Source organism: Oryzias latipes, chromosome 5 (genome assembly GCF_053564925.1).
Source record: "Oryzias latipes strain Hd-rR chromosome 5, Olatipes_Hd-rR_3.1".
Taxonomy (NCBI): domain Eukaryota; kingdom Metazoa; phylum Chordata; class Actinopteri; order Beloniformes; family Adrianichthyidae; genus Oryzias; species Oryzias latipes.
The window spans coordinates 28,803,071-28,830,186 of record NC_136241.1 but is presented as its reverse complement, the minus strand read 5'-3'; the positions used below and the strand labels follow the sequence as shown (position 1 = coordinate 28,830,186).

Here is a 27,116-nt window from a genome sequence, read left to right as displayed (position 1 = left end):
AACTCTATTTGAAGTCTCTAAGATCAATGAATTTCTAACGGCTTTGAATTAGCAGCTTGAATCAACTATTTATAGACATTGGGTCATTTAATAAACAATCTTTTGGTTAATCACTTAATTCATGCACTGTTGAAATGGTCTTAAAGACCCACTCCCCCTTCCCCTCCCTGATGCTGAGAGCTCTCTGTTTACATGTTTTCCCACCAGCTCAGTCTCTCATACCCCCAATATAACATTACCAGTGCAACAAAAATTGCAAGCAATACTGGAACTATCCAGCCATACAGTTTTGAGCCAGATACCAGCTCGGACGAGGAAAACGAAGACAGGGGTCTGAGTTGGTAGATAACACTTGTAAAAAAGCCAGCCTGCATCCTTTTTCTATGTAGTCACCTGGAAACAGCGGTGTGAAGAGCTGAGCTCCCTACATCCTATATTCATTCCTTAAATATGCTTTGCAGTATAGCAATTTGGTCTAATAACAGCTCAGTGACAAACCACTGAAAGGAGTCAAAGAGAAAATGGTAAATGGTAAATGGCGTATACTTATATAGCGCCTTTCTTCCTACAAGGACAAAGCGCTTTACAGTCACAGACCCATTCACCCAGTCACACGCACATTCACTCACACATTCATACACTGGTGGCGGCTCCGCTGCCAAACACAGGCGCCCGCCTACCCCCAGAGGCAAGGTGGGGTTCAGTGTCTTGCCCAAGGACACTTCGACTCATGGGCGTGCAAGGCGGGAATCGAACCTGCAATCTTACGATCATGGGTCGACCGCCCTACCGCTGCACCACGGCCGCCCTGTACCAGAAAAGTGGTACACATCCTTTTTGGCAGAAAATTCACAACATTTAGTGAGACCAACACTGTTGTCCTGGGTTTTCGATCTGCAGCTCACAGTATGAAGCTTTGATCAAGTCTTCCTTTCATGTCTTTGTGATTGCATTAAAGTTTTTAATTCAACAAATAAATCGTTTGCAACTGCTACTAAATTATTTGCATCTAACTGCTGATCTCCACACTGGCACTGGTTTTAAAACTGCACATTTTTTCCAAGCACGTCTTCTGCCTCGTAGGACTTTTCAATAGTTATGCCTCCTTTTCAGGCTCAGCATAAAGACAGAGAATACTAGCAGGAGCATACTGTTTTGACAGCTTTTAAATTTAAGGAGAGCGAGTGAAAACCTAATACTTCACGACAGAGCAAACGCTGCTATTTGGTGTCAGCTGTTGTCTGCAAGTGTCACTAATCTCAGCTTGTAACCCATGTTGGCATGACTTTAGAGGATTCAACAGTGTTTTCATGCATTATTGTAGACCTGCTGTGTCTCAGATCATCCTTGTAAACATCCTCTGAATTATTAATGGTTGCGTGATGACATCTAAAAACAATGACTCTTTTTAAAAGCTCAGCGGAGTCCAGACGAACATAAACTCCCAAATCTTATTCAGTAATTCTCCAAGCGCCCCTCGGTTGAGCTTATCTCTCATTTGTTCTTTGATATATCTGACTTTCCTTCCCAATAAGTAAGTTTAATAGGTGAGAGTGCCAATAGGTAATTTGAAGGCTGCCCCCATTCACGGCAAAGATTTAATTTAGATTTCCCTCAGGTTTGGATAAGCTCAGCACTCGGCAGACATTAGGATGACAGTCAGAACCTGCGCAGCAGTTTTCTGTTTGAATATGCAGACACAAAAGAACAGTGGTTAGACTTTAAAAGGGGGAATGAGATTTCTGCTGAGATTACATTTCTCCAGTGTAAAATATTTTTTTCTGCAGACGCTATCAAATGCATTTGTGTGGCCCAGTTGCTCTGAGAAATGCACTAGTATTACAGAATCGTAAATGCATGTGTGACTGTGTGTGTGTGCTGTAAATATGTAAATGACTGTGATTCCAGACCCATCTCTGTCAGTCATGTCACAGGAAGTGTTAATTGGATCTCTGACACACCTCCTGAACCTGTGATTTGGAAAAAGAAAGTTCCCATTATTTAATTTTAAACACTTCAGGACATAAAGGCAATATTTTATCCTCATTAAGCCTTTTAGATACACAAACAAAACCCCTGAAACCTCAGGGTTTAAAATGGGCCTTTCCCTGTTTTATGGGAAGTCAGAAAGCAGAGAAAATGAAGATTTAAGACAAAAAAAACATCTTTGGTTCAGCGTAAAAAACGTTATAATCATAATAAAAGACCACTAGGAACTCTTTTAGAATAGATAAAAAAATGATAAGAGTGGGTCTTTACGGTTGTCACAAAGCTCTTTCATTGGTTTAATAGGTCTGGACTATTAAAACACCTACATTTATTTCTTTTGTAGTCAATATTTTTGGACTTATGGGGTACTCTAAAACCCCCTAACAACAAACTCTGAAAATACAGATTTTCCTCTGCGGTCGTTGATATGATGTTTAGTATGTTGTATAATTTTCTGTTCACTTCTTTGACTGTTTTTTTCCAGCATGTGCTTCTGCTACTTAAAACCAAACACCTCAATCCAAAAATAAAAGAAAATCCTTGTCAACATCGTACAGTCTAACGCTACAAATCTGCGATGTCTTATTAAGTTTTCTCCCTGGAACTCTTAAAACTAGATAATAACTACATTTAAAATCTTCTTTCTCTTTCGGCTTTTCCCATCAGGGGTCGCCACAGCGAATCATCCTTTTCCACCTCACTCTATCATGGACATCTTCTACCCTAACATTAGCCAACTTCATGTCCTCTGTTAAGACATCCATGTATCTCCTCTTTGGCCGTCCTCTTGCCCTCCTGCCAGGCAGCTCCATCTCCAACATCCTTCTACCAATATATCCACTATCCCTCCTCTGAACATGTCCAAACCATCTCAGTCTGGCTTCTCTGACTTTGTCGCTAACACAGGCAACATGAGCCGTCCCTCTGATGTACTCGTTCCTTATCCTGTCTAACCTGGTCACTCCTAAGGAGAACCTCAACATCTTCATCTCTGCTACCTCCATCTCAGCCTCTTGTCTCTGTCTCACTGCTACCGTCTCTAACCCATAGAGCAGAGCTGGTCTCACCACTGTCTTGTACACCTTTCCTTTGAGTCTTGCTGGCACTCTTCTGTCACACAACACTCCTGACACTTTCCTCCACCCGCTCCAACCTGCCTGCACTCGCCTCTTCACCTCTTTTCCACACTCCCCATCACACTGAACTGTTGACCCCAAGTACTTAAAATGTTTCTGTTAAATGGTGGAACTTTTAAAAAAAGAATCTTAATAATGTCCAGCAACGCTAATTTCCCCAAGTTTCTTATTTGGATTGTTGTAAGTAAAGAAAAGACAACAATCACTTAACATAACCTCTTTAGATTGACTCAAGTGATTGGACAAGTTCACCTACTCATGCTTACAAGCATGAAGAATTTAATTTACTTTTTCAGCGTTTGTTTCTGCAAAAAAGGTATTCGTCTTATTGCGAAAATAATTTTTTTATCCCAAACACGTGTGTTTGAATGACGGAGCTTTTACTGTCTGTGCTGAAATTTGAACTTTAGAGCTGAGTACACGCTCACCCACAAGGAGGAATCATCCCAGCTTTACCCTTCCACAATCCCCACTTCTCTTTATCTTTTAAATGTTTTCCATGTGAAGGAGGCAGAACGGCAGGTGTGCAGTTTAGTGTGGGACAAAAAAAAAAGAAGAAAGAAATCACACGGGGGAGGACAAACTGTAGGCAGAATGAGAGAGGTAGAAAATGAAAGTCTGTATGATGGTGTCAGATCAGACAAAAGGCCCAGTCATGATGTGTTCTGGTTTGCAGAACAAAGAGCTCTGACAGACTCGCTGTGCCTGCTATGTTGACTATAAATACACACACGTGTGCAGCAGCCAGCGTACACACCAACTATTAGAGAACCTCGTTCTCTGGACATAAAAAGAAATAAGAGTTGACTGGTTTTCTCAAATATTGAATAAATAAAGAGCTCATACGGTTGCTTTGTTCACAAATTGCTCAACCCAAACAAGCCTGGAGGGACATCAAGGAGATTTCACAAACTGTCTCAGTAAAGATGAAATAAGGGTTTGTTGCAGCCTCACACAAAAACAATGTCAAACCCAGTGAGGATGTTTGGTTGACTGAACTCAGTCCTAATCTACCGAGAAGCCAGTTTCGGCTCTCGTTCACACATGTCCACTTTACTTTTGCCTTCTGTTTCCAACAGCAACTAAATGGCATGTGGGGCTTCCGTGGTGGTCTGGGCTTTTTTAGACAGCTTCAGTCAAGGTCCACGGTAGGGTCAGGGCATTTACCAGTCCCCCCCCAAGCCTGCTCCATGAGAGCCTTAAGTGGTGAAAAAGAAAACACAAACAGAGCCCCGATTGTCACTGCCTTAGGTCAACCCCCCACAGTAACCCTCCCCTCCAGAACGATTCTCTGACAGCTAAGAAGTTGCCCCTCTAACTTTTGGGATAAATACTTGTGAAATGGGGGCTTCTTTGTAGTCCACAGCTGTCCTGGTCTTTCCTGTCCTGTTGGAGTTTGGACAGGAAAGTGGTTTTTCTAATGTTACCGGGGGAGCGGCACAAGGGCCAGCTCCTTTGACAAGAGGCTTGACAGCTGAAACAAGTGAGCAAGCTGGTGGACAGAGCTGCCCGCAGAGTGATGACAGTCTCTCATTGGCAGTTATTGACCAGAGTCAAAGCCCCCCTACAATGTCCCATCTCAGCTAAATGGATTATAAACACATCAAGCAGGATTTTCAATTCCATCAAACTAATCATCGTATTAAGACCTCAGGGTATCAAACTGGGCTCTGAGAGACCCCCGTGGAAAAACAAACACCACTTGAAGACCCACTCCAATGAAAATTAGGTTTTTGGTGTTTTTTACATATTTTTTTTAGCATTTTCCTCATGATAAAGGACAGGCATAAAATTGTTTCTCGGAATTTCTTTAAGCAAATTGTTGTGACTCTGGAGCAGATGAAATAAATGCTGTTTGAAAAAGCCTGAAGCTGTGACATAGGTACTACAGTCGGCGGTCCACAAGCTCCCTGCTCCGCTCCATTCTGATGCATTCACTTGCAGACAAATTGATCTATTAACGTCTTCATTCTCCTCATTCAAGTTTTTTGGGTGGATTGCTCCAAATTTTTTTGCCTTATTTGTTGCAATTATTAGGTTGGGGATGTGAGGGGCTGTATGATAGGGAGTGCACAAACAAAGGGATGATGGGAAGTCAGGACAGGCCACGACTCAGAGTTGAATTTCTAATTGAATTTCTACTGCCCCTAGACTCTACTGTCTTAGGAAACACACTGTTTTTTTCCCACCTAGAATTGGCATAATCATAATTTAAAGACTACTGGGAACAGTTTTACAATAGATCAAAAGAGGATTTGTGTGTGACTTAAAGAAAATGCCATTTCGGTGTCAGAAACAACAGTTTGCTTTATGTGCCATTATATCCCTAAATAGTGTTTACTTCTGGGTTGCAAGCTGCTTGCACATTGGTAAAATTAGATCCTGTTCCACAGGGCTTAAAGGTTCTCCTCCGTCATGTTGTATTTTAATTACGTGGAATTTCTTTCCTGCCATCAAGTTAGCAGCTTCACCGGGGACTGCTCCTAATGGTTCCGACTTAATATGGGTTTCAACTTACAGCAAACAGCCTAAATGAATGAAAGATTCAAGGTGAGAGGCTCAGGGTGGAAGTGGCACAGGTGACCAGACCTGCAGATTTCTTTTGAATCTTACAATCAGGTTGGTGCTGCAGTTCTGTAGAGAATCTTCTTTCCTTTTTTAAGTGCACCCCTGGGGAAAGGAAGATGGTAAAAATGCGGTGGTCCTTTCTTGCTTTTCCCATTCTCTGTCCCCGACCCCCACTTTCGTTCAGTGTCTTTCTCCAGGCCTTCTTTGTCAGCGGATTACTGATGCTTTAGAGTCGCACATGCTGATCCTGCTTCCCCTATCGGAACCACACGGTGGCTTAATATGGGAGCACAGAAAAGAGAGCCCCACACAGCGACCTGAATTACGAAGTCTAGCTATGCATGGCCACTTATTTCCCTCCCTCCTCCCTAAGAAACCACCGCAGAGACATTGAGAGGCTGCCGTTTTTCCCAGCGGGAATCTCGACTTGTATGCCAAAATGCAGATTTCCTGAATACAGAAGTAAAGTAAGTGTGTTTTTCAGACTTTTTTTCTTTTGCTGTGTTCTAACACAAACTTTTATTGTGACAATCCAACACTTCAAATACAGACAGCAAACAAATACGGTGGGGTGAGGTCAGAATGCTAGTTCTACACACAAATCTTCCTCAACCCCTTGAGTTGTCACATCTCCACTTCCCCAGGTCAGTATCCTCTTCTCTTCGCCTCATCAGTAGGACAGCTGCTCTATAACCTATCTGCCCATCATGACCTGTGTTTGGGACCATGGGGGGATCCTAAGTGGTCTGTGAAGGGGCTCTCTGGCGTCTTGCCTGCACAGTAATGACAGCAGAGCTGCCAGCAGCCAGCCTAACATCTCTGGAGGTCTTTCTGCGGTGCTACAGTATTGATATTGTATTGAATTGCAAAGGGGCTGGCAGCCTTTTAATGAGAGCTTCAATGGATCCAACAGAAGTGGTTCTGTCTTTACTCTGGGTGATGCTTGTTGCCTGTCCAGCAGGGAGCCGGTTTAGCTCGTGCTGGTTTGCGGCGCCTTCCGTCCGTGAAACCAGGGTTCGACTCCGGGCTGCTCCCTGTTCCCTTCTCCACCTCTGTGCCGGTTCCGAGCCCGGTTTGAGAAGGTTGCGTCAGGAAGGGCATCCGGCGTAAAACATTGCCAAGTTTACCATGCGACTTGTTCGCTGTGGCGACCCCTGATGGGAAAAGCCGAAAGAGACACACACATGCTTGTTGCCTGTCCCAGCATCTCTGACCTCACAGTTTTCTGTGCAACTGGGCAAAAAAGTTGCCGGCAAACTTGCACACATGGAAATGCTAAAAAAGGTCTTATTTTTTAACACTAAATAAAGGTTCTGCTGACCAAAGATACTTTGAATTTAAATAGAAAATTAAAGCCAGAGCTCAGTGTTTAATTGCACTGCAATTAACCGAGTTTACAGCCTTTGTTTTAATTAAATACAGTAACATTAATCACTGGACTGGACTCCAGCCTTCTTTGTTTCTTTTCTCTTGTTTTCCTGCTGAGAGAAACCTGGTTATTGCAGCTTTGCTTTAAAAAAACATAATTTCTGTTTGGCTTCAGGCCTTCTTTTTTTTTTACAAACCAGTGAACTGAGCTCATTATTGCACATTTGTGCTTTGGACCTCTCCATCTCATTTGTGGATGTTACAGTATTCTCTGTTGTTGACATGGGTTGTACCGCAGTTGCTTTATTGACCATATTTAAGATGGAGACATTTTATTGCACTGATGGATTTTTATAATTGATGCACTGCAGCTAAAATAGAATATCTGTTTTTCTTGCTGACTACATTCACATTAAAAACCAGCTTACAAATACATGAAAGCTAAATAAGATTTATGTGAGTTATGATTAAAAAAAGGAAAATGGCTAAAAAAAAATTCCACAGAGATTCCAAGCAACTTAGGAGACAGAATTATTTTTATCAGTTAAAAAAATTTAAATAGGGAGCCGGTTTAGCTCGTGCTGGTTTGCGGCGCCTTCCGTCCGTGAAACCAGGGTTCAACTCCGGGCTGCTCCCTGTTCCCTTCTCTACCTCTGTGCCGGTTCCAAGCCCGGTTTGAGAAGGTTGCGTCAGGAAGGGCATCCGGCGTAAAACATTGCCAAATTTACCATGCGACTTGTTCGCTGTGGCGACCCCTGATGGGAGAAGCCGAAAGTGGAAGAAGTTAAAAAAATTTAAATGTACATTTAAGAAATATAAACTGGAAATAAAAACAATGAAAGGAACCTTCTGATACAAAACTTTCCCAAGAGAAAAATATTCCTAAAATGTAATACTGTAATTATTCAACAACCCAACATTATCTCAAAAGAATTAGTGCTTGGATAATTAAAAAAGTAATACATAATTATTAATGGGTGGATAATCATTTTTTCCAATATTATATTGACCTAAAAATAGTATTAAGAAAGTACGAAAATAACAGATTCTAAATTCTTGAGTTAGCGTAATAATAATTGATGAAGTGGCCGGTGATTATTCATTTGTTTCAGTGTATGTCAATACACTTCATTTTATTGCAAAGTGTCACAGAACAATGCTCTGACACGTGCAGACAGACAGCAGACAGACAGCCACACAAAGTCAATTATTTTGCCTGACCCAATGTCTCTACCTGGAACAAGACTCAACAGAAGAATATGTTTTTTTGTCATTTTGTTGACATTTTTTTTAACTTATATTTGTGCAGCTTTTGTTTAATATTTAATTATCTGTTGCTTTTCTTCATTATTTTGTTCCAGCTTTATGATTAGATAATCACAGCCGTTACTGGTTTTTGTTCAGACTTCCTCAGAATATTTTCAGTTTGTTGATCATTAATGTCTCCTTACTTTGTGATTGTTTTTTTCCGTAATTAATTTTGTTGCTATTAGCTTTTTAGTTTTTACGATTATTAACTATGACAAAACCAGAGGGAGTCAGAGAGTGAATGAAATGCTTCAGCACCTGCTGTCCTACTGTCAGCCTCTGCATCAGAGCATCACCTTTTTATCTCTTCTTTATCTCATCACATGCCTCCATGGGCTCATATCAGGGTGACAGCATTGATCTCTGGGACTTAACTCTCCACAGCAGCCAGCTGTTGCCCCGACTCTGCAGCGGTGATCATGACCCCCAGCAGGTCCCTGGATACACCCCTTCAATTCTGCAGCACTCGAGTGGAAATGAAATCCTGCTCTGTACTCAGAAATGTGATTACTTGTCATGAGAGGCCACTTCTGACATGGTGAGGTACCCATTTACAGTTTAAAATGCTCCCTTCTCACACCTGACGTCGCCCTGCTGGCCCCTCCCATCTCTAAATAAGAATAAACCGGCGCAGCGTTGAGTTCTTCCACATGATGCTGCAATTAGTGCGCGGTCAGAGCGCCGTTTTTCTGAGAGAGTAATCATCTAACCGTCAGCCACTGCCCCCACGCAGCTTCAAACCCTCTCATCACACACATCCATCAGCTACGATGGAAAATAAAGCACCATTGTGGAGTCAGAGGAAGCTTTTCAACCGTGAAGGGATTACCCAGCACCTATGGCTATTTACTGTGGATCACCGGCAGCAAAAAGGTCAATCAGATTCATGAAAAAAATACTGCAGACAAATATGTGCATTTAATGAATGTCTTTGAGACCCAAGATCACTGATACTAGGACCAACAACATGGAGCAGCAAGTGCATAAAATGAAGGGGGCAAAGCCGAACCCTGCTGGTTGTAAAATGGACGGTAAATTTATATGATAAGCACGCAAGAGAGGGATAGACACACCATGCTTAACAGGATAAAGAGGAACAAAGGAAATAGTTTTATTGTTGCAAAAATCCAGTTAATGACCTTAACATTGAAGCCAGATATTGTAAAATTTCAAATTTGCATAAAAACGTCGTATGTGTTGGGCAATAAGGTCTTAGGAGCATGTCAAATGACCAAGATCTGTTTTCTACTGGGTTGTGGAGTAAAACTGCAAAACAATTAAACTTTAATAGTCTGTTTGATTTTAGCACTATTCTGCCGTTAAAGCCGTTTCAGCTGAGCAGAAGCAAAACCTGACCTGCCTCCTTACACTGACATGTAAGAAGCAGACAGTACTAATAAGCTTTGTGGCGAACTAGCTAACTCTTCTTCTTTTGTCAAAAGGAAAACACCTTTTTAAAGCATAACCTGTCTGAGCTTTATTATATTCAGGAAAAATGGCAACAAACAGAAATATAAGGAAAAACTGATTGTGGGAAATCCAGCAAATTGAATTCTGGATGACAGCAATCTTAAAATCCAATTAATGTAAAGGCAGTGGAATCAATATTTTTGTATTTGTTACAGGTTTTTATTCATTCTGACCTTTGAATGTATATGGACTGAGTGACAAACCCCCCCCCCCCAGCAGTTCCAAACAGGAAGTATCCACTAGTTCCAAGAAGCCAAAATCCAATAGACGTCTAATGAAAAATAATCAAATGTTACTTTTGTTAAATGTTAACTTTTACATGTTCTTGCTAATTGTAATGTTTTTCATGACTTTTCTTTATTTTAAGTTTTTGAAGTTATTTACTGGCTAAGCAGAAACCTCAAAAAAGTATTTGGTGCCTGCTGGCCTCCACATTGAAGGGTTAAAACATTTGATTGACAGATTACTTAAATCCTGCTTTTAAATGGTAGGGGTGTGAACTTCCAATAAGCTTCCTCCTGATTGGCGAGAGTGGTTGCCCTTGAAATGTTGACTCAGACCGACTCAGACCAATCCCAGATTTTTCTGGCTCTAACATGGCTGTATACATAACGTATTATTAAAAAATGTTACTGAACTGACCTAATTTTGTTGGACCAGAAGTCAGCCAACAACACATTAAAGAGTTTAGAGGGTGGCACGACAACTCAAGAAAGTACAACGCACAGCACAGTTAAACATACAGTATTGTGTGTCGAATATAATTCGCTATGACACTCAAGGAATTCAGAGGCAGACTGCAAAAGTGATAAACTTAATTATAATGATCCATCTATTTTCTAAACCTGCTTACTTCTGTCCAGGGTCACGTCATTGCTGGAGTCTACCCAGCCACTGTCGTCCCTGGACAGTTCAACCAGCACTTCACAGGTTCACACAGAGTGTCGCACATTTACACCTACGGGCCAATTTAGAATCACAAATCAACCTAAGTAACAAGTTTTTGGGCGGTGGGAGGAAGCTGAAGTGGCAAGAGTAAATGGATGCATGAGAACATACAAACTCCACACAGAAAGAACCCAGCCAGGATTTGAAACAGGACCTTCTTGCTGTGACGCAAGAAGGCTAACCACTAGGCCACCTTGAGGAAACTTGAGGAAAAAATTGCTTCATCAAAAATTGAGGAAATGTGTTCGGGGGCCATAATTTAAGACAAATAGGTATGTAAAACCAATTAAACTGATGGGGTAACGCTTGGTCTGAATTTGCTGTCTGTGAAGGCCTGTTCACACCGGGACGAATTTCGCCGGCGATTTTCGCCGACGTTTAACGCCTCGTGACTAAACAAAGGGCACCAATGAGAGTGTGCACACCGACGCGAAAAAACGCCACGCGCCAAAGCGTCAAAAAAAACAAAACGCCTCGGGTTCGGTTTTTTTTTCGACGCGTCGCGTCGAAATGTATTCGACCAATGAGAATGGCGCTTTTGCACACGTGTCTGGAGCTTCTGAAGTTACAGTAAAACACAACTTGGGGGCGCTCAAACACAAAACTGCCTTGCTGAGCACACATACCAGCGAAGAAGATAGACTCCAAGTAGCGTCTACACTGCCGCGAAGAAATAATGACGGACATTCTAAAATATCCCCGAACCAAGTACCAGTTGGAGCTACTGATGCTTGAAATATTCATGTTTTCTTTGTATTATTCTGACAAGCGCGTAAATACTTGCTCTCTTCTTCTGAGTGAAAAGCGACTTTAAGAATCGTAAAGTTGCGCAGCGCCACCTTGTGTACAGGAGTATTTCTGTTTACATTAAGCGCCATCTAATGTCAGGGAATGAAATTGCATGTTCGCTCGGCTCACCGTCAGCGAAAATCGCCTGGGTGTGAACACAAAAAACGTGGCGAAAAACGCTGGCGAATAACGCCTGGCGAATATTCGTCCCGGTGTGTACGGGCCTTGAGCCTGTTTTTTTATTTACAGTCTTCGCAGTGAGTCCTTTGGGTCTCAGGAATTCGAGACTGAAGGCCCGTACACACCGGGACGAATATTCGCCAGGCGTTATTCGCCAGTGTTTTTCGCCACGTTTTTTGTGTTCACACCCAGGCGATTTTCGCTGACGATGAGCTGAGCGAACATGCAATTTCATTCCCTGACATTAGATGGCGCTTAATGTAAACAGAAATACTCCTGTACACAAGGTGGCGCTGCTCAACTTTACGCTTCTTAAAGTCGCTTTTCCCTCAGAAGAAGAGAGCAAGTATTTACACGCTTGTCAGAATCATACAAAGAAAACGTGAATATTTCAAGCACCAGTTGCTCCAACTGGTGCTTGGTTCGGGGATATTTTAGAATGTCCGTCATTATTTCTTCGCTGCTGTGTAGACGCTACACGGCGTCCATCTTCTTCGCTGGTATGTGTGTTCAGCAAGGCAGTTTTGTGTTTGAGCGCCCCCAAGTTGTGTTTTACTGTAACTTCAGAAGCTCCAGACACGTGTGCAAAAGCGCCATTCTCATTGGTTGAATAGATTTCGACGCGACGCGTCGAAAAAAAAAAACGAACCCGAGGCGTTTTTTTTTTTGACGCTCTGACGCGTGGCGTTTTTTCGCGGCGGTGTGCACACTCTCATTGGTGCCCTTTGTTTATTCACGAGGCGTTAAACGTCGGCGAAAATCGCCGGCGAAATTCGTCCCGGTGTGAACAGGCCTTAAACATTGCATTCCTCAGCAAATGTGGGCAACATGATATGCTGGAAAAGTTTTACCTCCAAATTTGAAACTCAAAGACAAAAAAAAAGCTGTGTTTTGGAACTGTTTGTGTTATAAGATTTCCTCTGAATCCGCTTTTACAGATAGCAGAGCACCAACACTCAGATCACTTTTCAACTGCAAATTTACTCATAGAAAGCTGGGGGTTCCAAAATGTGTTTCTATGAAGACTCAGCTGGGTTAGCCTTCTTAAATATTTGATATTTCAAATATGCATAAATGATTATAAATCTGATTATAAAAGCTTGTTGAAGTGAGTAACAACTATTAGTGTAGTTCACATAGTCTGACGTCAGTTTGCGTCCTCATGTTGTGTTTATTTTGTTGCAGTGTTGATGCCTTCATAGTTTGCATTCTCCCTTGTTAGCTATAGGTGATGCACAACCCTTCTGCTGCAGTGTGGTGTCCATTTATTGCAGCTAATCTGTGACTTGACAGAGCACAAAATGATTCAAGGTAAAACGACTTTAACAAGGATTTTTAGCAGTTTTTTCCTGCTTCCCCAAAAACGCCATAATTCATGTCTTCCTATGCTTGGTGGGCTCTTTTATAAGCACAACTGTTTTAAGGGATATTCGAGTGATTATCCCAACGGCAAGATCAGGGGATCGGAAGAAAAGTCCTTTTGTGGAACTCAGATGAATGCTCCTTTCAGCACCATCAACCCAGATTGCTTAAGTTACATTATGCAAATGATTATGCATGTGGGCAGAGGAGGTTTTTTCTTCTTCAAGCTTTTGTCATAACAGCCGTTTTTTTTCAAATGGAGAGCTGACTTCCCAGCTAGCAGTTGAGGGCTGACACACAGTAAAAGAATGAACTGCTTCTGTGTTGATACTATAAAGCTTGGCTGGAGTGTTGAGTGGCCTCAATGTGTGTGGCGCCACAGGTTGGCACGCTCACAGGGGGTTTTATTGGGGTGCTGTCCTGAGCTTCAGGCAGCATGCCCGATGTTGACAAAGCCCCTATCGCCTGCTGTCAGCCCATTCTGTGTGCACCAGGCGGAAAGAATCAATTAAGCCCAGTTCAAAACAGAGCACTTTAATATTTGACTGTCTATCAGCTGGCAGAAGGCAGGAAGGAGTATGGGAGCAAGCCGACAAGTTCCTGTGTTGTGAACTACAAAATGAAGGTCAAGAATCGGATCTGAAAAATCCAAAGTGGTACCTTAACTTTGGAAGAAATTGCAAGTTATGGAAGGACAATTCTTTAGAGCGTTGAGGTAAAATATCCCCTTTTATGCAGACAGCACCAAAAGCACCTGAGGCAATCAAATGCAAGAAATAAGAAGGGATTATAATGTAGCTCTTCATATGAAAGCTGTGTGCACACTAAAGGTCTTCACAGAGAGGATGAACTGCACCTTTGAAGAGTTTTCTTAAAGACTTTGAGCTTTTATTCCACGCTGGTGACGGCCCCCGGTTCCAACAAGAGGACAGGGAAGAAAGCACAGATGAGCGCTGTCCTCTTGCTGGGGTTTGAAATGGAGATCAGCCCTCAAACAGAATATCTCACCAAAGGCATGTCATTCACGTGTCTGCTCTTACTGGTTGTCACAGACACAAGAAAGAAAGGAAAGAAGAGGTTCTGCTGGTATGAAAAGTTCTCTCGTAAAAAAGTTTTTAAGTAAGGCATATTTTATTTAATAGCAAACGATCACAGCATTGCTGGGAACCCCTTGTGGAGAGATGTCTGTAAATGCAAAAGAGGGGCTGATTGCAGTCTTGCATACTGATGTTTTTGCAAGTGGTAATGAGTCAGCTGTGCACAGCTGTGCACATAATAATGCAAACATGTGTTGAAAGCTGCTGTTTCTGCTGCTTCCCAGCTGTTCACACAAGATGACTTCTGTTACAGCACATGCAACCAACCTCTAACCAGGAGACTTTTGCAGGTTTGGAGAGTTTGCATCCCTTAGCAGTGCTGAAGCTTTCCAGCCAACTCATTAATCCTTGTTTTATCTCTCAAATCTTTTTTCTATCAGTGTTTTTCCCCTAGTTGTTGACGTTGGACTCGTGACCTGTCAGCACATACCGTGTCCACACACACTACTCACATGTTTTCTTTGATCATGACACCACAGGCACAGGAATCTTGTTTGTACTGAGCAAATTGGCATGCAAAATCAAATTAGGCGCGTAAGCATGATGCAGGAGCTTTTTGCAGAGCTAACGCAAATGCTCCCCTGCAGTAAATAAAGTGTTGACAGTAAGTGTCAACACTGCACTATGTATTATTTCCCCGGGGATCTGTGAAATCCACAACAGCAGCAACAAAAATCAGACATATATCTGCTGGGATGATGGGATGATATCCTCAGAGATGTAAAGGTGGAATGGAGGGAGGAACCTCCAATCATTGAGCTCTGTAATTACTTTAAATCATAAAGACGAGGTATTACACTAACACATTTTTGTTGATAAGTATGAATGGTAACAATAAAGACAAAACCTCTATTAACACAAAAGTGAAAAGATGAAAAGAAAGGTTCGGGGTGTGAAACAGCCTTACCTTCTTTTCTTAACAAGCTGCCTCTGATGTTCTCCTTTCCCTCAGAAATCAGCCTCTGCCAGGTTCTGTAACTAAACACAAAGTGAATCAATTCTTGGCAGCTATGCAGCTTCAACTCAGGAACAAAACCAAGGCCAGATTCATCGCATGCTGTTATCTTTGCCATTCCAGCTTGTTTTTGAAGATGTTTAATTATAAATCACGACTGCATTCTGCATTTGTCAAGCCAAGTTCCAAACATGCTTTTTCTCCATCCTGCCCAGGCATCCTCCAGGCTCCCAGCCCTCCCCCTCGTTTAAAGGATGGTGACATGTGTATTAAACCACAACAGAGATACAAACAGGAGAGCAGGAAGATAAATCACTGATGCAGTTATTCCTGTGGTCCACATTTGATCAATGCTGCAATGCCTGAGAAAGTCAGCGAAACCTCCAAAGATGCTTTTATTAGATCTGTGCTGGAGAGGGGAAAAAAAATCAAATTTTTTAAGATAATTACCTTTCAGTTTGTGTGGCATTTGTGATTATATTAATTTTATCTTGTTAGGAGCATGTGGGCGGTGTTTCCCTTCAATCAAACACGTTAACATTCCTCTGATGCCCTCAGCTTGGTGTCAGAAGCTGCTGAGGTACAGAAAATAGCTGTTTTCACTCAGCTCTTTCCCTCAAGCTGCCATTTCACACCGTCTGTACGTCTTCTAAGCTCCTCCAGTTGCGATGTTGTCAGCTTTAAGGAGTAGCTGTCACTTTGAACACCGGCCCAGTCAGATCCAGCTCTGACTGGACAGGTGTCAGGTTCGTCAAACCGTCTTCAATCTTTCAGTAACACATGCAGAGCCATGCTGTTGTTGTATGAAACACAGCTAAGAATACTGGAGGGTCCTAATGCGGACATCGCATCAATCGTATTGCGTCCCTAACGCAATCGTGAGTTTTAGTTCATACTAAAGTCTGTCAGTTTCACTTTCGACCGTCCGCCATAACTGGGATGAGTTTCTGATTCGCGTTTATGCTTTTTAAGCCTGATTGACTGCAGCTTTTTAGTGGTTTGGTGTTTTAGTTGTACTCATATTTGGGGCTCTTTGAGATTCTATTTATACATATAAAACTTTCTTTTTTCTGAATATGCTCAAATCTATATGAATAAATGTGTTGTTAATTAATGGCACAGACAAGACAAAGTAGGTGATCCATCAGGGTTTATTTTGTATTCTAAACGGCTCAACATACCAAATAACTATACCGTTGTCATGGATCAGCTGGCAGCTGCACCCTCCTCCTCCCCCCTCTGTGTGTTCACCTGTTTCTCACAGCTGTTTTCAGTTCCTGATTATGTGTTTGGTATTTAAGTTTCTGTCCTTGTTGTTTTCAGTGTCGCAGCGTCCTGTTTGTTCAGTGTCTCTGATGATTGTTTCCTCGAGTTTTTCGAGTAAATCTTTTGACTACACTACAGTTGGTTTCGAGTCCTTCCTGCGTTTGGGTTTTTCGGTTACGAGCCGTAACAACCGTACTTAAAAACAGAGTTGAATTTGAAATTATTTCCTACCTGCTCAATATCTTCATTGAATATGCAGTTGCATTAGAAAGAAATTATGTAGTGAAAGTTTTTTTTTAACTGATTCAGAATGAACTAATGTCTGACCCCTCTTGTATTTAGAAAGGCCTTGTCTTTGAAATCCTGAGACATGGAAGTGGTAATTTTCTTTATCGCGTTTTCTCCGCCATCCTGTCTATTAATCGCTCGAAATAAGTACAATATGCACGCAATTGTACATCCAATTGTCGATGATGGGATCAGCTTGTGTCATATTTTTTAGCAATTGGTTTTGCGACCTGAATGATCACAAATCAATATGAAGTTTAAACTGTTTTTTTTTTTTTGTCTGGTGTCTCTGAACGCAGCTGCTCTCTGCCAGGAATCAAAGGGAGGTGGGACAGGACACCCATGTCTCTCTGTCTGTCTGTCCATCTGAAGATCTGTGAGAGCCCAAGGTCTCCATCAGGGCTTTTGCAGTGTGAGCTAAATTAATAGGGGAGTAACGATTCATTTTAACAACAATTCAGTTCATATCATAATTTGTGGTTGACGATAAAATTAACAGTCAATATTGGTTCATTTTGACGGTTCGATTCACTGACCTAAAATCAATCCAGAACATCTTTAGCCAAAACTTCCACCAGTGTGTCTCAGAGATAAATACCTGGGTACTGAACAGAGCAGGTGAAATTTTCCAGATTCCTTGTATTTTTTGCAAGATAATCAGGTTTAAATATATGCACAAACAAGTAAGTAAACAAGAATTCATGGCAAATCCATTCACATTTTAATTTCATCAAGGTCAGTCCACTGTTATCAACGGACTATTATTAGAACATTCTACCACACTGTATGGTCACACGTCTTTTCCAAATTCTAAGTGTTTCCAAACATTGGACTATAATGATGACTTGATCATATTTTGCTGACATCACTTGTGTGTTACCCGCTTTGATGCACTTGGTCCTTCGATTTAAAACCTAAAAACCTAACCTAAAAAACATCGATTATAATCGGTGTTATAGTTTCATTTTTAAAGGATTTTATAATGGTGGTCGATTTGATTAACAACTTGCTGATAAGTATAAGTCGATTAGATTATTGAGTAGAAGTCGATCCATCGATTGAGTCAATTAATCGTTACACCTCAATAAATTATTACCATGTTACAGGTATTGAAAGCGAGGGTGGTAATAGATGCAGCAGTGCAAGGACAAGACTAAAGAGCAGAAGCAAGGTTTTACTCTGACAGGATTTTACTAGCTGAAAATGAGGCACACATAGACCTGCAGCATTCAGCCAACACAGCATGGCTGCAAATGGCAAAAGTGATTTCCTCTTTTTTTTCTTCTCTGTGTAATAAAGGAGTGACAGATGTAATAAAAATGAGCAGAGAGGGGACGGAAGAAGGGAGGGACTGGAACAGGCGGTGGGTGACGAGGCAGTGTGACAAGCGTAGCGACTGAGAGAAAATGCGACACCTGGCCTTGTCCTTGATGTGAATAAGACGATGATATATCAAAAAAGTGACAGGGCAGAAAGGCGGTTATTACCCTGGCAAAGAACAAGAAAAAAAGGAAGATGAGAGAAAAGCGGGGACTATTTTTAGCAATGGAGAAAAATTATACCTTTAATTCACTTATTCCATCAATAAAGCATTATCTTTCTGTCTTTCCAGAATTTCTAATACAGAATACAAAATGAATAATTGCTATAAAAAATAAATAAATAAAAGCAATTACAAGATTCTCTTTTTTTCAGCTCTAAATTAGAAGAAGCTCTTTGTTCAGGTTGATCTGGATGAAGTTTTACCAGGGGAGGGGATTAAGCAACAGACTGAGATCCTGTTTTCTTTGATGAGATAGACTCTCCTACTTGGAGAGGCTCTGATTGGTTTCCCTGGGATACCTTTATTGATCATTTAACCTCCAGCCCTGTCTCTTCCTCAGTTAGGAGTTCACTAAACCACGACTCTTGGTAAAGTCCTGTCAGAATGTCAACTTTTTCTCCTCATCTTTGTCTCTGCTTCTCTTTTCTCTTCTGTAAATCCCGACTAAGACGCAAGCACATAACTGATTGGAATGTGTGATAGGATGGGTTTTAATGAATGTTGATGTAGACTAGCCTTTTCTCTGTTAACAAAAGTCTGGAACAGAGAGAGAGCAAATAACTGAACCTCATTGGCAACTCAGTCAGAAGCCAAAATTTATGGCTGAGAAAGAGCCGATCTTCTCTAGATGCAGAAAACTAGGATGTGCCTGTGCGTCAAGGCGAGAGAGATCAAAAGATTCATTAGACAAGACCCAGATCAAACACAGTCAAAGTTGTGTGGACACAGAGGAGGAGTGCGTAAGAGCGAGATTGGTCGACATGAGAGAAATAGATCCAAGCGTAGGAGCCAAAAAGCTGCCTGACTCAGTCTCTTTAATGGGCTGCTCCATACAGGGAATCTGCCAGTTGTTTTATACCCCCCCCCCCCCCCCCAACCAGCTGGATATCAATTTCTTGATCAGTACAGAGCTTGCACTGACAAAAACCTATTCACAGTCACGGTCATTTATGCCCCAATGTCCCTCCGTAAGCCAGTTCAATCCCGCTGCTTTGGTAAAAGTAGGAAAATCCCATTTTAGAGATCTGTAATACCATAAACCTTAATAGGCCTAACAATTTCAACCACACTGTGAGGAGAAAAGGGGTTCTTGATAGCGGAGAGTTGTTGGAGAGACGGGGATGAGCACAGAAAAGGAGAATGTTGGAGCTGGAGCGCAGAAAATCATGAAAATGAAGAAGACAGAAGAGTCCTGGCTGAGCTGAGCTTCCTGTAAGACACCATGACCTGGCACCACATGATGAAAGGTTTTCACACAGAGATCTGCAGGGTACAACTGCCAATGTGACTCTCCAGATCTACAGTCAGCCTGTTGTACAAATTCTCTGTCGCTTCTCTGCTATAAGAAACGTGCTACACCTCTTCTTTGTCCATCTATTCACCTGACATGCTGCCCCTTTTCTTATTTAAAGACTTATTCGGATCATGTTTCAAACTAATTTGAAATTTGATTATTCTGTTTAGCCAAATTAAAAAACCTGCGTCATTTCCTAGGACTTGGAATGGAGCAGAGTCTACGTCACTACTATAAGCTTTTTTCAACTGCATTTTTTTGTCTGCTTGAATAAAGAAATCTTCTGACATGCAATTTTAAGATGAACTTTCTTTTTAAATCATCATCAGAAAAATGCTACAAGAACATCTTGAAAACACCAAAAACACAATTTTCATTGGCACAAAATGAGACAGATGAATGATATTTTTAAGGAAAAGAAATTCAATTGGCTGGGGTTACCGTGTCCTATCATTACTGCTGTGTCCTGCTTTTACTTAATCGCAACATCAATGAGCCACTTAGTGGGCTGTTATACGAGTGCTGTCATCGATTGTTTGCCTAGAACCTGGAAAAGCAGGTGTTTGTTTTGCCTTACTAATGGACGGCGCATCAGCGTGCACTTCAGTTAAAAGCACAAAAGCAGCAGAGACACAGACAGGAAAAAGTAAGAAAGGAAAATGAACAAGATATCAATAAAAACTCTTTACAATTTTCAGCCAGTGTGGAAAAAACGTTGATGGAACCGATTACAATAATAATTAAAATGAGGAGCAATCACATTTTGTGAAGCAGACGGAGGAAAAATGCCTTTGAGCTGGGCTGTCGCCTAGTCCCTGCTTTTAGCCACGGCTGTTAATTCTGTCATAAATTATTCACAGGCGTAACAAAACTGTGACAAAAGGCCACAGTTAACCTCCGGATCTAAACGCTGATAAGATGAAGATTAGAGTCAGGATGTGATATAAGATTCTGAGATATTGGAGAGCTTGAGCAACATCTCTGTGTTTGATATTGCTTGTGAGAAGGGGCCTCCAGCCACTGTCTCCCCTGAGACTGATAGGGCAGTGAAGCTCAGCCTCAGCGGCCAGCAGGGTATAATTACATTTCCCCGTGGGGCACCTCATGCGCAGCAGCTCAGCCATATAGAAGGAAAAGATTGAAATCTTATTGCACTCGCACACAGCAGTTGAATGGCTGTCTATACCTCACCAATGAGAATCACACAGGCTGCGGACCTGATCTAGCCATGACGCAGCACTCATTACGTACCAAAAACTCATTACGTACCAAAATACACAAAAGTACATGTGGATATTTGCTCTGATTAGGCTTTGCTCTCTGAGCACTTTTTTGCCACAGAGGGGTGTCAAAAAGCCCTCCATTTCTCTATCATTAGAATGCAGAGCAGGAGAATGACAGAGATTTAAGGCTGATCATCTGGCGCTGCTTTACGGCAGAAATCTGTGTTGGGAGCTAATTCTTTTAGATAAACAGGAGATTCAGGTAAAAGCTGCTTTCTGTTGAACTAAAGCTTTCCGGAGAGGATTGTGGTAGAATTTCTGCTTTAGTAAACGACCCCCTCCAAAAATGGCTGAGCGGGATAATGTCATATGAAAAACCTGCTTCCTGCATCTGCACTTACCCCAGGTTCTATTCATACTTCAATTTGGGTCAAAGCTTTCCATATTCAGTCCGGAGTATTGACAAAAACAGACAGTTGTTCTGCAAAGGCTGCACACAGTACAGTGTTGCCTTTCCCTTTCGCGTCTGGTGTTATTTTTCTGAATGGGACATTGATCCGGTCACAAGTAAGATCTACGAGGGTAGAAACCAGTGGGCAGCTTGTGGTTTGGCTCAGAAGCCGCAGACTGGTGCAAATGCAGGAATCTCGGCTGTGTAAGCTTTTCTTCTGGCTGCACGCAGGATTGATGAATCCACGCAAACCTTCCTATGGGGACTTCCAGCTAAGTTGAGGCAAAATTGTAGATTTCCAATTTATTCAATTTAGGATTACATAGAGGTAGAGCAGTTGTATTCTGGATTCCAGCTTGTCTTTGGACGAGCCCCATATTGCTGTCGGTGGCGTGGTTATCTCCTGCCGCCATGGGTGAATGGGAATGTGGTTTGTGAAGCGCTTTGGTCCTTGAAAAAAGAGGAAAAAGCACTAAACACACCATTTATTTTATGGTCTTATTGGACACATCTTGTCTTTTCTGTTAGAGAAGATAAAACTGATTAATCTGTAAGGACATGGTAATCGTTTTACGAGAGGTTTTTGTTCATAATATAACAATAGACGCTACGTTGTGAGAAAGAAATTGAAATAGGTAAAGAAAGATGTCTCAGTAAAATAATTTAGCAACATTAGGTTAAGCTCTCTGAATTCAAATCTGATTTAGACAAGGATTTAACTGCAAAGGTCTGGGTGGAAGTACAATGAGCATGCATCCACGCCGCCTGAGCTGCCCGCCGGTCCGTGGAAACCACTAAGAAGTGTCACCTTGGCTGATGAAATTTGCCACCACACCGCCCTCGCGGCCATAAGATGAGGCTGACAATAGCCTTGTCGATAGCATTCCCACTTGAGACTAGGAACGGGGAGCATGTCCTCTGGTTTCAACAACAGCTTGAGTCAACAGTCGGTGCGCAGCATTAGCATACAATACATATTCATGCGAGCCTCTCACCATTTGACTGCATCATGAAGCAGTGCTGCAAATGTTTTCAGCCATTTTTAACAAACAGCATGTCTAGCTCCCCGTTTGTGTCACACGGTCTCTTATGTATTCACAACACGGCAAACAACATCAACAGGTCTCAAGGTCGTCACCCATACTGATGGTGTGTCTCCCTGTGTGTGCGGTGCTCCTGCTCCGAGGAAGAATGTGCGAACAACAGAGGGGAAAAAAAACTAAGAAAACGTTATTTTTCGGTTCACTTTTCAAAGCAACACGTGCACGGGATGAGCATTTTAGCAGCATTTTAGAAAACTGAACCGAAAATCCTTCTCGAATTTGCATAAAAAAAAGGCAAACAAGGAATTTCGTCTTGTATGTTCAATGGAAGTCAATGCAAAACAAAATGCATCTCATCCAGGGTTACTCCCCTGGTATTGGAACAATAATGGGAATAAACCACAGGTCAGAGTGTAACATGCAGTTCAGTTTTACATGACCGTCCACAAAAACAACTGAGCTTCTTCTTTGAGCCAAGTGGCATTTCAAGCGAAAAAAAGAGGTCAGTTGATGGGGGGATTTGAGCATCTATGAGTGTGTTGTGCTAAATAATAAATGCGTAAAGAACAGATCCCTGAAGTTTCTGCTCTTCCTCTGCCCATCAATTCCTTTATCAATCTATATCATCCCTGTAAACAGCATTTGGGGACTTTTGGCTGTTTTTCTCATAAATATTTGAACCTCTGGGTCGGTGCTGCACTCTGTTGCTGTTAAACGCTTTAAGATGAGAAAGCTTTTGACCCGTACGGACAGATTGATGATAGTGAGCACATTTGTTGAGCCTGGCCGTTGACAAAGTCTGTGCGGCTTCCCTTAGGAGCTGAAGCAGCAACTGTTGAAATGACCACACTTAACATATTTAAATGCAGGAGAAACAAATAGTTTTTATAAAAGGCTACAGACTGTTTAAACCCAGGCTAACCCAGCATTCGAAATAAAGTTTTGCTGTTTCAATTTTGACATTTTCTGACTACCTAGAAGCCCTAAGAAATAAATCTGTGAGATAATTCAAAAATAATTGTGTTACAGTTGACAAACCAAGGCAAAGCGCTATTCTCAAACTTAATTCAAATCAAATGAATGGGACATTAAAAGGCAGACTGGGCTGGACAAAGTGGTCTCTCAATGTCTTGGTGTCTTTTTTGAACATTTTGGTGCACATAAACATGAAAAGTAAATAAAAACCTCACAGAGACACAACACGTGGTGACAGTATCCAGCTGAAAAGCAATGAACTTCTTTCACTTAACGAACAGCAAAGGGACCCCTCCCAAGACTGATTCAAAATCCTCCGGAGCATCCACTAAAAGTAAGATCTCATTTTTTTACCCTGATAAGCAGGACCGTTAGCGACATGAATAAATCTTGGAGGGCGAGCAGAATGTATCAGAGCATTCAAGTGGAAACTAGGGCAGAGCTCCAACACTGATGCCCAAAGATGTGCGACTCTGGAAGCAAGTCCTGCGAAAGAACAAGCGCCTGCATGCTGAGCAGAGCAAATGCTGCCCTCTGTCATGTGCTACAGAGAGACATTTCTGCAGAAATTCAAATCCACACACCTGTTTGGCAAGTCTAGTACCATCCAGTCCCTTCTAGCCTGTTCAGATCCGGTCCGCTGTGCTGCTGGAGTGAGGAGCCGCTCTCCCCCCTCACACAACCCAGTGCAGACAGCCCAGTATTATAGATGCACTGACAAGTGAAAGGAGGGAGGTGTGGCTTTGCACGAGATAAATAAAAGGGGGAGGGAAAGAAGGAGGAGAGGAGCTCCTCAATCTTCTATTCAATTTTGCTCTCACTCATGTTTCATCCCTTTTTTAAACTACTTTTTCTCACATTTCTACTTTTTTTAAGGACTTTTTCTCTTCATTTTTATTGTTTTTTTCTGTGCTAGCAAAGTTAGATATTTTTATTTATTTGAGCTTTTCTTCTCCCTGTTTTCATCCTCCCTGTGGAATTTTCTTCCCTTCCTATGCTTTCATTCATAAGCAAAAGGGTAACGCATGCACGTGCGTATGTGTGTGTGTGTTAGTGCATGAGACAGTGAGCCAGGGCAGCTTTGGCCATCTGTTGGAGCCTGTGAGCTTCACCTATTCACACTTTCATTAAAGCAGAGGCACACAGAGCAGCATGAGAGAAAGGAAAAGGAGGGAACCAAGGATCAATCTTAATGCTACAGGGGTTGAGAAGGGGAAGGCATAGCTTGGCAAAAACACACACACACACACTCACAAACATGCTGAATCCATCAGGGTGGTAGCTCTGCAGAGTGCTGGCATGGCCGCCTCTGCTCACTGGGTTCCAGCAGCAAAGGGGAACCGGCTCACAGAGCATTAACGTGCAAAAAACAAAAAAAACAAACGCACACATAGGCAAGCAAAGATTTTATCAACAAAATCAATTAAGACTAGATTTTCACTAAAATATACAACTCTATTGAGTTTTTTCATGCAGAGGTTAAAAAATGGCCTCCCTTCTTTCACTTAGTGCCTCTGAATGGATAATTGTATTAATGGATAATTGGATTAATTGCATTAACTAACATTAAGAAAGGGACTCTTATTATAGAGTCACCAAAAACTGTTTCCTTGTGCAGTTGAGGATGTGAATTTCTCCTAAGACTTGGTGTCACTTCCTATTCTTGACCAGGAGGAAGAAGTGCGGTGGGGAGTGTCAGAGGGCGAAGGCATCCTTCTCTGTCTGAGCCAGCCCTCCCATGATAAATGTGCCTGCTTATCCCTCTGCAGGTTATTCAGATGCAGTCACAGCCACAAGGATTAGTGATGGAGAACCTCTGCGCCTTTTTGCCTTTCCTCCCACCTCGTCTAATCAATAACACTCTGATGTGTTCTCTGCATTCACAAACTTATCCTCCATGGAAATGTGAAAATTGAAAGAAAAAAGAGAATAATCACAAACTGCCTCTCAGTGTTGTTTAGCTTCAGCGTCTGCTATAGATCATCAATCTGTCAGCTTTGCACACCAGGCTGTTTGTGGAACAGCAAAAACAAAAAAAAAAGAGAAATGCTGTTTTAAGAAAATGAGAACATATTTTTCTGTAAGATGCAGAACAAATTCAAAGCAGGATATCTGTATAGTTTTGACGATTACGAAAAATAAAAAAATTACAGTACTTGATGGGGCATTGGGTGCTTTGAACATGAGTCCCAAAAAAAAAAATAGAATATCATTGTCATTTAAGTCAAATGGAACCAAAAGCCCTTCAAAGAATATTTATTTCTGCAATGTATGCATATAAAATGATGCTGGAGACTTTGGGAGTGCCTATATAAAGAGGCATCTACAGCTCTTATATGCTGGATTACAGACTGTACCCCAGGGACGGCCATGTTTTTCCTGAGCAGCGCTGACATGCCAACACAGGCGCCCAGTGACACCACTTAAGCACATGGTTTATTCATGCTTGCACTCCCTCTCACGCACACTTAGCCAGTGTCTACCTGATGACTTCTAAGTGAGTTTACAACAGATCAACAGATGTATCCTCCTTTAAATCTGGGTACAAAAGCCGCATCTTAGCTTGTGCAGATTTATGGGTTTTGCCTGAAAATGGGTTGAAAATGTCCACATGACTGTGATAAAAAAAAGAAAGAAAGAAAATCTGATGCTTTAAAGTCACAGGTGGAGTCCGGACCTTGAAAGCACATTTAGCATTTTCTGTTTTCTGCTTCATTGAATTCAAAGTGGGGAAAAGGGCCTTGTGCAGAACCTTTGCATAATAACAGTGCTGGGGCAGGTGCATATGTAAATATGAAGGATTTCTTGTCTGGTAGAACAGAAAGGCATCTATGTTTTATCATGTTGAGATCTTGTCCTTGGCTGGGAGGACACTGGCACAAATGAATTTGTTCTTCCTTCGTGCCGTGTTTGCCGGGATGATAAAAATATCCCCTGTCAGCTGCTTCATGAAAAGGGGAGTGGAAATGAGGCAGACCTCCTTTTCTTTTATCTGTGAGAGGTTTACTCCTGTCATTTTTCTATGGGGGGGGGGGGGGGGGGGGGGCTGGTTCAAGGCTAACTTCTCCTTACTTTACAGACATGTGACTGCCATTGTTGCCTTTGCTCTTTCTGTAAGTCCCTGGCTGAATGTGTCGATCACCATGACTACATCATGACAGGAAAGGAGTAACTACAAAGAACTGATGGGAAAAGACAGGAGACGACCAGAGGGCCAACATGGAGAGGATTCAAGGACAGAGAATTGACAGAAGTGAGGATGAGAGAAGTTCTGGCATCATGAAACGTCCCTGAAAATAGCACAAAGGCTACTGCAGGTCTCCATCTCATCGCTGAGCACACGGCTTCAGGCAGACGTCACTAAATTTCTGAGCCTCATGCTAAGCTTGTATCGATTTAAATGTACTGCAAACACATTTTCATTGGGAAATAGAGGACCAGCAACAGAAGTAATTAAAGAGAAGTTAGCAGATTATTGTTCCTGCATTTCAGTTCCTCTATTTGTATTTCTGTTGGATAAAATTGTTCTTAATTAGCCAAACGGCTTAATATGACATTATGCTGAATACATTCTTTTCTGAATAATAAAATGGCTCAGAATCTCACACAGTTCCACTGAAAATGATGGAGAATTGTAAGCGACTGGTTATTTTCCTATAGCTGAGGGCTCGGAATTCATAGATACAACAATTCATTCATTAATGACTGTGCCAGTTTTTGAAATGCTTAAATTATTCTGTTGCTGGGCTTTAGGGATGCATTAAAGATGCTCATACCAAAATATAAAAAAAGCAATAACTTTTTGCATTTAACTGAGGTAAACAAGGCTTTGAACCCTCTTACCTGAAAGACTCAGTAATTTG

The 27,116-nt window shown here is 41.8% G+C and overlaps 1 protein-coding gene across 5 annotated transcripts in view; it reads right to left on the bottom strand.

Moving 5' to 3' along the window:
* The window catches only part of sulf2a (sulfatase 2a), a 43,140-nt gene extending 19,156 nt beyond the window's left edge, over nucleotides 1-23,984 (bottom strand). For 2 of the 5 annotated variants that reach the window (XM_004069084.5, XM_011475383.4), the window contains exons 1-2: nucleotides 23,838-23,984; nucleotides 15,123-15,193 (exon numbers count right to left, since the gene is read on the bottom strand). The gene's annotated coding sequence lies outside the window, so the exon portion shown is untranslated. The remainder of the gene's footprint in view (nucleotides 1-15,122; nucleotides 15,194-23,837) is intronic. The other 3 variants (XM_011475382.4, XM_078947575.1, XM_020703451.3) reach the window with 2 other exon arrangements.
* Between the last annotated feature and the right edge of the window lie 3,132 nt (nucleotides 23,985-27,116).